This window comes from Schistocerca piceifrons, chromosome 6 (assembly GCF_021461385.2).
Source record: "Schistocerca piceifrons isolate TAMUIC-IGC-003096 chromosome 6, iqSchPice1.1, whole genome shotgun sequence".
NCBI classification, from domain to species: Eukaryota; Metazoa; Arthropoda; class Insecta; order Orthoptera; family Acrididae; genus Schistocerca; species Schistocerca piceifrons.
In genome coordinates, this window is record NC_060143.1 from 242,829,712 (window position 1) to 242,841,742 (window position 12,031).

Sequence of the window (12,031 nt, forward strand, 5' to 3'; positions counted from 1 at the left end):
TGAGCAATGCTTAGATTGCAAATATCTCTCTAAGAATTTGTAAACTGCAGGAAGTGTTGAATCGTAAATTCACCTTTCGGGATGCTGTACGTTCCGTCCAGCTGCTCTTTCCTGTCCTTTGCTGTGTCTGACAAAATTACAATGACATTGACAAATCTCAGAGTTGTTATTGTTAACCTTGAACTTAAATTATTTCTCCAAATTTTTCTGATTTTCCTTACTGTTTGATCCATATACAGACTGAATAAATTGGCGGATTGACTACAACCCTGTATCCCTCCACTGTCAACAGCTGCTTCCCTTACATGTTCTTCTACAGTTATAACGGCCGTCTCATTTCTGAACAAGTTTTAGATAACTTTTATCTTTCAGCTACCCTCAGAATTTCAAAGAGTGTATTCTAGTCAACAGTCATGAAAGCTTTCTCTCAAGCTACAAATGCTATAAATGTAGGTTTCCCTTTCTTCAACCTATCTTCCAAGATAAGTCGTAGGGTCAGTGTAGCCTCACGTGCTCTTGCATTTCTGCGGAATCCAAACTAATCTTCCCCGAAGTTACTTCCATCAGTTTTTCGGTATTATGTAAATAATTTGTGTCAATATTTTGCAAAGATTACCGACGTCGTAAATCGTAATCATTAAGATGACAATATGGTAACATTAAACTTCGGTGTAGCAGCCTCTGTGTAGCATTAATGTCTCTGATTTTCTTATCGTCGTCATTCTGTGAGACGTATATGGGAAGAATTAATATGTTACCAGAATTTGTGTGGGGAGATCTTCATGTTGCTGAGAAAATCTATGCACCAGTGCTGATTTTCTGGAAAAAAATCCACTGGTACTCTGAGTAACCTGTTACTGCTCTCCAAGATTTACATATTGTTCACTAAGAAATTATACTTTTAACACGGGTCCTAAAATAAGCAAATAATTCTGATTAATATATAATACGAATTTACAGCAAGCTGGAATAATTGCAGATCCGCAACTCCTGTTAATCACTACAACGAAAAACCGGTCAAGTTACAAATTTAACTTTTTTTTATTTACTCGATGATTAGTTTCGGGCAGGGATATATTTTCAATCCATCGTGCCAGATAGTCAAAAAAGTATTTCCAAAAACAAAACAAAAATCCAAAATTATACAGGTATTGTGAAGTGTAATTGAACAGTTACAGCGCATACAAATTACTCGGTATGAGCTGTAACGGTTCATTTTCACTTCATAATACGTGTATATTTTTGACATGGTTCTTGAACTTTTGCAAATACCACTTCATAACATGTATACATATTTGACATGGTTTCTGTGTTTTTGGAAATACCATTTTCACTATCTGACACGATGATCTGAAAATGGGTCCCGGCCTGAAACTAGTTATCGAGTAATGAAAAAAAAATTGAAATTGGCAACTTTGACTGGTTTCTCGTTGTATTAATGTATAGTATCTTGATTTTAGATTGAAAGAGGTATCTTGCAGCTGCAACTGGTTGTTTAAAGCAGATTTCAGAACGTCACTATCATATTCTTCCGTTTCCGCTCCTTATTTGTACTGGCTTAAAAGTTTGTATAAGGCTGGAGCAGCGACTGAAGGATGAAATCTTCGTGAAGAGATTATAAGCAGCCATTCAGCTGAAAAATAGAAGGTATATCTAAACCCCCTTGACTGTGGTTTCATCTTCTACAAAAATGTCTTCTGAAGGTGAAAACTGTCGATTTTACTGACATTCTCCGGTTTTTTAATGTAGCTCCGCTACTACATGTAACCCAGTGGCCACTACTTTCCTTGTGAAGAACACGTTTTTATAAACTTTGAAACAATGGGCAAGAGGTATAAATAAACCATCCATTTTGCAACTGACTAACTGTTTGTTATCTCCTCACGAAGACTTTTGCTGTCTGTAGTCCAGTGTCTCCCTTTCAGGAACCTAGTTTTCACATAAATAGCTGGGTTCAACAGGTGTAAAGCAGTTATTTCTTGTTTGATGAACATCAAATTGGGAACAGTGTTCACGGGCAGTGGCGCTCTTAACGGGGTTTAAACAAGATTCATATGCGAAAATCCCCTCTGGTATACACTTAATAGTGTTCATCAGTGGCAGCAGACAGGTGGACATTTCTTTTCTGCGACGAACTCTCTAAAACCGCTGACTAGTTTTCTTTCATGAAATCTGAATCTTTTACATAATTTTTTTCTTTCTCTTTCACCAAAAGTTACTGCAGGATTCTCAGGCCAGTAAAAACAATCCAGTTCTACAGCGCATGAAGAAACATCATCTTGATAAGTTAAAGGACTATGCTACATTCGCTTGCATAACCTTTTATAAAACGATGTTGGATCAGCAGAACTAGGCTTAGCACTGCGCCTCTTTTCCATTCCTTGTTGAAGAGAAACCCCATTAAACTGAATTTGTTCCACTGCTTTGAGAGCTACTTTATAATATGGAGCGCTACATTTCTCTCTCTCTCTCTCTCTTGAAACCCCCTGAGTTGTGTTTTTGTTTATTTATTTTTTGAAGCATTAGGAAGAGTAATATGGCGAGCCTGCAATTCTAAACTGAGAACTGCGGTGATTTCTTGAGAATACATTCGTGCATGTTCTCAGTGTTGGCTGTAGTCATATCAGTCTTAACACAAGTACTGGGTGATCAAAAAGTCAGTATAAATTAGAAAACTGTATAAATCACCGAATAATGTAGATAGAGAGGTACAAATTTACACACATGCTTTGAGTAACATGGGGTTTTATTAGAACCAAAAAAATACAAACGTTCGAAAAATGTCCGACAGATGGCGCTTCATCTGATCAGAATAGCAATAATTAGCATAACGAAGTAAGACAAAGCAAAGATGATGTTCTTTACAGGAAATGCTCAATATGTCCACCATCATTCCTCAACAATAGCTGTAGTCGAGGAATAATGTTGTGAACAGCAATGTAAAGCATGTCCGGAGCTATGGTGAGGCATTGGCGTCGGATGTTGTCTTTCAGCATCCCTAGAGATGTCGCTCGATCACGATACACTTGCGAATTCAGGTAACCCCAAAGCCAATAATCGCACGGACTGAGGTCTGGTGACCTGAGAGGCCAAGCATGACGAAAGTGGCAGCTGAGCACACGATCATCACCAAACGACGCGCGCAAGAGATCTTTCACGCGTCTATCAAAACTTTTTCTTTTTTTTTTTGGTTCTAATAAAACCCCAAGTCATTCCATGCACATGTGTCAGTTTTTACCTCTCTATCTACATTATTCCGTGGTTTATTAAGTTTTCAGATTTATACTGACTTTTTGATCACCCGGTAAAAAGTGAAATTAGTGCTTCATGATTTCTCCAGGCTGCTGAAGCAATCATAAAGTTAGAGGTAACTATCACGCTATAAGTGTATATGTGGATGTGTGTATGTCTGAGTGCACCTTATCACGGGATAATTATATATTTTTATTTTTATAATTATATATTTTATGATTTGGCTTGGGGTGGCTTTAAATACTGTGGGCTAGCACGAGACTTTTAATTATCTTATACCGCGATAACACTTGTACGGACATCGGCTGCCCCGAAGTACGTACGATATAATATTTTTTAAACACAGCGCGCGACTCACCGCCTCCTAATAAATAGTTTGCGTGAGGGCTGCTGTTTGGAAAAGAAAATATGCGTATTCTTACGCAAACTGTAATTATTAATATCGGTCTCAGGGGCTACTGGTTATTTATGTACCAAGTCACATAAAGATTAACTGAGATAATACGGAATGTAATGATTTTCAATATTTCTTGTTCGTTATTTGCTAGGCAAAACTGGAGAGAATCTCGTCTGCCGTTAGGCGACCAAATTGAAACATACTGAACTCATTCAGTGCTGTGGGTTTTAGTAACTGAAATTTATTACTACCCTTTTTAACTTTGAAATTAATGAAAGGTCAAAATTGAGAAGTCTCTCGCATTTACATTTAATAACACGAATCGTCAGCGTAATTGCCGACTAAATCCTGCTAGGGGAGATGAGCTCCCTGTACTACAAAGTTCTATAAAAACTTTGTTAATTATAATTAATGGTTGCGATCCTGAGAGCTGACAACTAAGTCAATAATACACACTTTCTAATAAAAATTTCTATTATATTTTTCAAAAATACAGATAAAACGTACATTAATTCCCAGACAGCACTACAATGGCGGCCTACCGCTAGACGAAACAAACCAGCAGAGCCAGTTCAGTCAAAGCGTTGTCTCTGATCTTCATGGCCTATGTTACACAGAGACTATACCAAGAAAACTGTGTTTTGTTAATTACATCGATATTTGTGTTTTGATAATAACAACTTACTTTCTTTACTATTTGTTATACATCGCGCACATGTACACAGTCTTGAAATCATTTATAATTCACACGTCTCACAAAAAAATTTCCTATCCCTATCTCCAAATGTCCATTTATGTGACGTACCGTCACACAACCCACCATGTACTCAAGACTGCCAGTTTTAAGAATATGGGATTCAGCTTAGTACCATTTCCAAATACCGCAGGTACAGACGATATCTAATACCATTACTTTCTTTTACCAAGAACGTCATTGATGTATGACTTTTCTGCCTTTGAGTACAAGCAAAATGTTAAAGGGGAAGCGTCTCCGAGTGTTCTCCAACGAAGTCAGCATTGCATGTACCTACCCATTAGCAAAACCGAATTGAAATTCACTACTGGCCATTAAACTTGCTACACCAAGAAGAAATGCAGATGATAAACGGGTATTCATTGGACAAATATATTATACTAGAACTGACATGTGATTACATTTTCACGCAATTTGGGTGAATCATTACCCAGAATAACCACCTCTGCAAGGCCTTGATACGCCTGGTCATTGAGTCAAACAAAGCTTGGATGGCGTGTACAGGTACAGCTGCCAATGCGGCTTCAACACGATACCACAGTTCATGAAGAGCAGTGACTGGCCTATTGTGACGAGCCACTTGCTCGGCCACCATTGACCACACGTTTTCAATTGGTGAGAGATCTGGAGAATGAATGTGCTGGCCAATGTAGCAGTCGAACGTTTTCTGCATCCTGAAAGGCTCGTACAGGACCTGCAACATGCGGTCGTGCATTATCCTGCTGAAATGTAGGGTTTCGCAGGGATCACATGGAGGGTAGAGCCAAGGGTCGTAACACATATGAAATGTAACGTCCACTGTACAAAGTGCCGTCAATGCGAACAAGAGGTGACCGAGACGTGTAACCAATGGCACCCCATACCATCACGCCGCGTGATACGCCAGTATGTCGATGACGAATACACGCTTCCAGTGTGCGTTCACAGCGATGTCGCCAAACACGGATGCGACCATCATGACGCTGTAAACAGAACCTGAATTCATCCGAAAAAATGACGTTTTGCTATTCGTGCACCCAGGTTCGTCGTTGAGTGCACCATCGCAGGCGCTCCTGTCCGTGTTGCAGCGTCAAGGGTAACCGCAGCCACGGTCTCCGAGCTGATAGTCCATGCTGCTGCAAGCGTCGTCGAACTGTTCGTGCAGATGGTTGCTGTCTTGCAAACGTCCCCATATGTTGACTCAGGGATCGAGACGTAACTGCACGATCCGTTACAGCCATGCGGATAAGATGCCTGTCATCTCGACTGCTAGTGATACGGGGCCGTTGGGATCCAGCACGGCGTTCCGTATTACCCTCCTGAACCCACCGATTCCATATTCTGCTAACAGTCATTGGAACTCGACCAACGCGAGCAGCGATATAGCGATACGATAAACCGCAATCGCGATGGGCTACAATCCGACCTTTATCAAAGTTGGAAACGTGATGCTACGCATTTCTCCTCCTCACACGAGGCATCACAACAACGCTTCACCAGGCATCGCCGGTCAACTGCTGTTTGTGTATGAGAAATCGGTTGGAAACTTTCCCAATGTCAGCACGTTGTAGGTGTCGCCACCGGCGCCAACCTTGTGTGAATGCTCTGAAAAGCTAATGAATTGCATATCACAGCATCTTCTTCCTGTCGGTTAAATTTCGCGTCTGTAGCATGTGATCTTCGTGGTGTAGCAATTTTAATGGCCTGTAGTGTAATTACGGCAACCTACGAAGAGTTAATGAAGGCACTTCTAGGTACAGCCCACGATACTGGTTAATTCTCTCCTATCCACAGGCTATGGAAACGGCTGGTGGAGTGCTACAGCGAACGCGAATGTCTTCAGTCGTGTAGGCGCCCTCTTCGGCCACGAGGGTCCTCAGCCTAGCAGCGAGCGCCGGTGTTCTAAGCCGCTTCCGGACCCGGTGGTGGCTGCTGCCGGCTGCCTGATGAAGTGCCGCCGTATTTTTACCCGCGGGCCATACTTAACCCTGCCTGACAGCCACTATTACGGCGGCCGCTAAGTGCTATTTAGGCCCCGGCAGAACACGGCCCCTGACAGCCCTGTCTCCCCGCCGCGGTCGCATTCCAGAAACGCGAGGCGCCATATGGCACGACAAGCTTTATGCGGCAGTTAGGCAGCCAGCGCTACACGCGCCTCATCGACCGCCACGCGTCCGCCGATCCCTCGTGGGCCGTGACACGCCACGCCAATCAACGGGCCGCGCAATCGCGCCGCACCGCCAACGACGCTCACCTCGTTCCCGGAATCCACATAGCGGAGTGTCACCGCGTTGCTCATTCAGATTTTCAAGAGTAATTTCAAGCGACGAGTTTATCTCTTCGAAATGAAGAAACCTTGTCTGGAAATGATCGAGTCGAAAAATGCAAGGACAGAACGTAACTGCCAATAGAGTACGAGAACCTAGTAGTCGTTTTGCATGCAGGGTGCACGGGAAGTGGAGAAAATAGTAGTCACAATGGTGAGGAGTATACAGAAAAGAGAAAGTGGCAGCCAGCCGCTGTGGTCAAGCGTTTATAGGCGCTTCAGTCCGGAACTGCGCGCCTGCTACGGTCGCAGATTCGAATCCTGCCTCGGGCATGGATGTGTGTGATGTCCTTAGGTTTGTTAGGTTTAAGTAGTTCCAATTTCTAGGGGACTGATGGCTTCAGATGTTAAGTCCCATAGTGCTCAGAGCCATTTGAACCATTTTTTGAAAGTGGCAACTCTTCGCGTACAGCCTCTTATGGTTAAATAATCACGTATCACTGAGTCTGTTTACAATGTTTATTTTCTGAAAAGGCATTTTACAAAATTATAATGTCAGGGTTGCATCCCCTCTTGCTAAGCCATCAAAACTGGATGGATAATTTCAAGGCCCAGGTCTAAAACGCAAACCAGCTTAAAGCGCCAAATGGGCCCCAGAAAATCACTGAAGCACTTCTGACGACTGTAGGAAGGAGGAGGCATGTGGAATCATCAAACCTAAACCTAACAACCGCCCATAAGAGTTGTATAGGAGCTGAAGCTATCACAGAAGATGGCACGATAACAAGTCTTTAAAAATAATAGTGTCGCATCCCAGCACAGCCTCACTATACCAGAATGACGTTAAGTGCGAACTGCGTAGCGCAATCGGGACGTTAACGACACTTGGTTAGTTATAAATTGCTGTCAACCTTTATATCGGAGATGAGAGGGAGAGAATCTCCTTGGTTTGAAGCAAATAAGTTTCCTGATATTATGTTACAGAATTGCAATAGGCAGAAAAGATTGGTTGGTTTCTATCAAGTTTATTCTCACATATACTTATGTGAGGTGTTGGAGCATAAACCCCTTAGTACGATTGTCTATTTATTCGGACTTGCTACTTCAAAGCTAATTGCCAGTACATATTAGAAACAAGTACAAAGCAATCACTTGTTCTTGGTTAGCACTCAAATCTGTCTAAGTAACTGAGACAAAGACTGACAGCCTCTGTTCAACACTATTCCAATGAAACTCTAAAAATCCTACTTGACCTGCGGTTCCTGAGTGCCCATCAGAGTCTATCACCGTCTTCTCGTAGTTGAAGTCCTTATCAGCTGTATCGGCTGCTATGGGCCTACTCGGCCCCGCGGGCGTCTCACTGCGGAATCTCCAAACTGCCGGAACTGGCTCTGAATCTGCATCTGAATCTCTACTTCTAGCTATTCCGCTGCCTGGCCTTTTATATCGTTTCTCATGTATCTGGGTGCACACGAGTTAATTTGTTTCACACGACACTTTCACTTCTAAGTGATCGGATTGCACAAGAATGCCTTCGGTTCCACACGACGCTTTCGTTTCTAGCTGCACACAACTTAATTTGTTTCCACAAGAGTCTTTCCCGCACGTGACTGACACTCTCTCTTGCTGTATTATCGCCCTGGCGTTTGCGTCTTCCATTGCGCAAGGTTGATTCATGCTGCTTCCTCTGGCAGGAAGTCAAACACTAAGTTATTTGATCAACAAGCCATACTTGGCAGCCTCCGCCGCTTATCTTGTCCCTACGTCCTGGTGGACTATTTCTTAATGCCGGTTGGCTGTTTGCCTATGGAGCCTGGACTGTTATTATGGTCACAAAGGCAAGAATAAAAATTAAAATTTTCTACAGTCACAACAATAGTAATTTTTCTAGTCAATCCTTCCATTTTAGGTGGAGCTCATTTCTGTATCAGTGCGTGTGTAAACAAGCAGAATTGCAGATACTGGGCACTTGAAAATCCTTTGCAATTGCATGAATAACCATTAAATCGGACAATGACACGGTTTGCTCTGCTAAATCAATGAGAGGTTTATATATACTTCCTGATCTCCAGCAACCTGAGGACATTGCGTCAGCAACTGCATGAGTAATCAAATTATGCAACACATCGCAGAGAACAGTCGGAGTTGCAGCATTATTTCCTTTATTACTTGACGAATAATTTCTAGTCTTAGCTCATTATCAAATCATCCAGTAAGCTTTGCAATAACATACATTTCGACAGCAACGTTTCGTCATCCTAGTTAAACGTATCTTGTAAATTAGTACAGGGCTGAGAGGTGTGACAGAGTTTTAGAAATGGGCAACAGGGCATACTACAATATCATATGAATGATGTGTGAACAGGAGACTTCCGTAGCGGTGCAACTTCAAAATTTTCCTGATCTGCATAATACTAGTTTTGAGCAAGATTTAGCCAAGTTACATACTCTCGCCTCTACAGATGCAGCTGTTCGATAGGTCTTAGGTAACCACGTAATTTTAAGGATGGGCGACATTCATTAGTCCCCAAGATCACCAGATTTGTCCGTATGTAGTTTTTCTCGTTACGCTGTTTCAAAAGCGAAGAATACACCGCCCGTCCAACGTCAGTCGGTAAGTTGAAAATAAATATCGAAGGAGTAACTGCCGCAATTTCCTTGTAACCGTTAAAAGGCACCATGCCAAACCACATCGTTCGTTTATAGGACTCCATATAACTGAATGGAATCTCAGTTTTGAGAAAGTTCTTGTTTTTTCTTAATTACGAGATATTTATTACTTGGTTACAAAATAAAACATTTCACCTCTCTTGCTTTACTTGGATAAGAGTTACGAAAATTTTGCTGTTTCCTTCCGACATGGAGTGCTGTGTAATAATTTTTTATTATGAACATTGTTGCTAACACTGTTGTGCTGGCAACCCTGCCCTACATGTAGGTGTAAATCATTAAGAATGGCGACAGGAAACTTAAGTTATGCAGTCCTGCTGTCGTGATATACACATTGAGATGTTCACTCCTGGTGTAAACGACAGTTTGAATGCAATGTGTGTTTGCAGCATGAAGCATCATTTCGATCAGGGGAGTTACACACTTAAAAGACACAACTTCCGCTAACACATACGCAAACAAAAGCTGTAGGGATACTGACATGTTCTGTAGCGTAGGAGGAATACGATGCACGCCATGTTTCTAGGACTGTTAAAGCGTTTAACGGAAGGTAGCCAAGTGGTGTCACAGTAAGAACAACCAAGGTTGGGAAAGAACTGCCAATGAATGCCGGCGTGATAGGTGGAGTGATTTTGTGTGAATATTAAGAGAAATGAGGCAGTATGCTGTCACTGGCACCTAAAATTACATTTTCAAGTGGAACCACACCCAGATAACTTAGAGAAATTAGTTTTGTTTATCTCCAGTGGTTTGGACCTCGCATCCTACTCAGCCAGTAGATGCTTTGGTGATACTCTCTTTCCTGTTTCCGTACTTTTCTTGGATAATAGAAGCTGTTTCGCCAGAAATGGAAGGCTCTCTGGTCGCAAGTGTCCTACTGAATTTTCACCTTCATCAGAGATCCAACGGTAAAAGACTAGGTATCCCAATCGGCAACAGACAATTGACTGCTCCAGTATCATTGAGAGAGCCTATACACGGCATTTCTATACACTGCTGGCCATTAAAATTGGAATGCCAGGAAGGATAGGAAATAGTAAGATTGTTGTACATGTATAGGGTGTAGTAGGAATAATATTTTTAGGGGTAGAAATGGCGCGAAATACACTCCAAGACAAAAGACTAACGCCGCTCTACGAAGGAATTGACCGAATGGGATGGAAATCGGTAGATATAATGTGCGTGTACAGATAAACAAATGATTACAATTACAGAAAAATTTCGCTGTCTATTCATGGAGAAAGAACTTAATAATCTAAGTCAATTACGCGTTGGTCCACTTCTGGCCATTATGCTGGCGGTTATTCTGCCTGGCATTGATTGACAGAGTTGTTGGATGTCCTTCTAAGGAATATCGTGCCAAATCCTGTCCAGCTGACGCCTTAGATCGTCAAAATACCGAGATGGGTGGAAGGCATTGCCAATAATGCTCCAAATGTTCTCAATTGGGGAGAGATCCGGTGACCTTGCTGGCCAGGATAGAGTTTGACAAGCCCGAAGACAAGCAGTAGAAACTCTCGCAGTCTGCAGTAGGGCATTATTAGGCTGAAATGTTACCCAGGATGGCTTGTCATGAAGGTCTACATAACGGGTTTAGGTTTCCGTGAAAATACTGCTGTGCTGTAGGGGTGCCGCAGATGACAATCAAAGAGGTCCCGCTATGAAATGAAATGACATCCCAGACCATCACTCTTGGTTGTCGGACCAAATAGAGGGCGACAATCATGTTGGTATTCCACAGCTTGTAATCCCCGACACAGTACTCGTTAAAGCCTGTGTTATGGTAAGTGAGCGGGATTGACCTTATGAGAAAGGATTTTCTCATAAATATCGAACGCGTATACCTGAATGGTGGTAAATCTGACTTACATCCACTCTGTACTAACAATGATCCGTGAAGTAAGTTCGAAATGCAATCACACGTCAGGATGGACCAAAAGCAAACCAGAAGATGCTACCAACATGACAATAATACGGTCGCCAGCCTAATTAGCCATTAACTGAGTTCCTTCCCTGTACAAGTTGGTATATATTCATGCAAAACCACAAGTTGTAATACTGTATAATATAGTAGAATTTTAGAACCAGAAAATCCATTGAACTGATAGTTTCACGTTCTGTACTGATATGGAAAATCATGAATACATAACACTACACTATAATGTTTACTACAAAACTTTATACTGTCTATTAATCTGATTAAAATCGGCATAGGTTACCCTAGAAATTGTGCTTTCATGCCACACACAAAATGTCAATTTTGGTAAAGATAAAACACTGATAAATTTTTACTTTTATATTGATTTTAACTTTTGCTGGTCAAACCAATTTAGAACACTTCAGAATTCAAATGAATGAAGGGGCGACCCTGAAACTGTTATGATCGCTGTATTTCAAAAAAGTGATTACTGATTTTATTATTCATTCAAGATTTCCAGTATATAAGTTACTACTCTCTTCGTCTTATTTACTGCTCATTTAAATGCCTTTAAATCTGTCTCGCAATAATGAACTTCATTACTATATCAATACTAAAGTTATCTTTCGACTTCGTTAAACCTTCGCTATTCATTTACTGGTTCATTAACAAAACATTTCTTTAAATACCACTCTGATATAGCTAGTTCTGTAAATAATCATTAGTGACACAATTTTTAATTTTCGTTTCGGGACACTCGGATTGCACAACGTTTGGAAAGGACCCTGTCTAGGT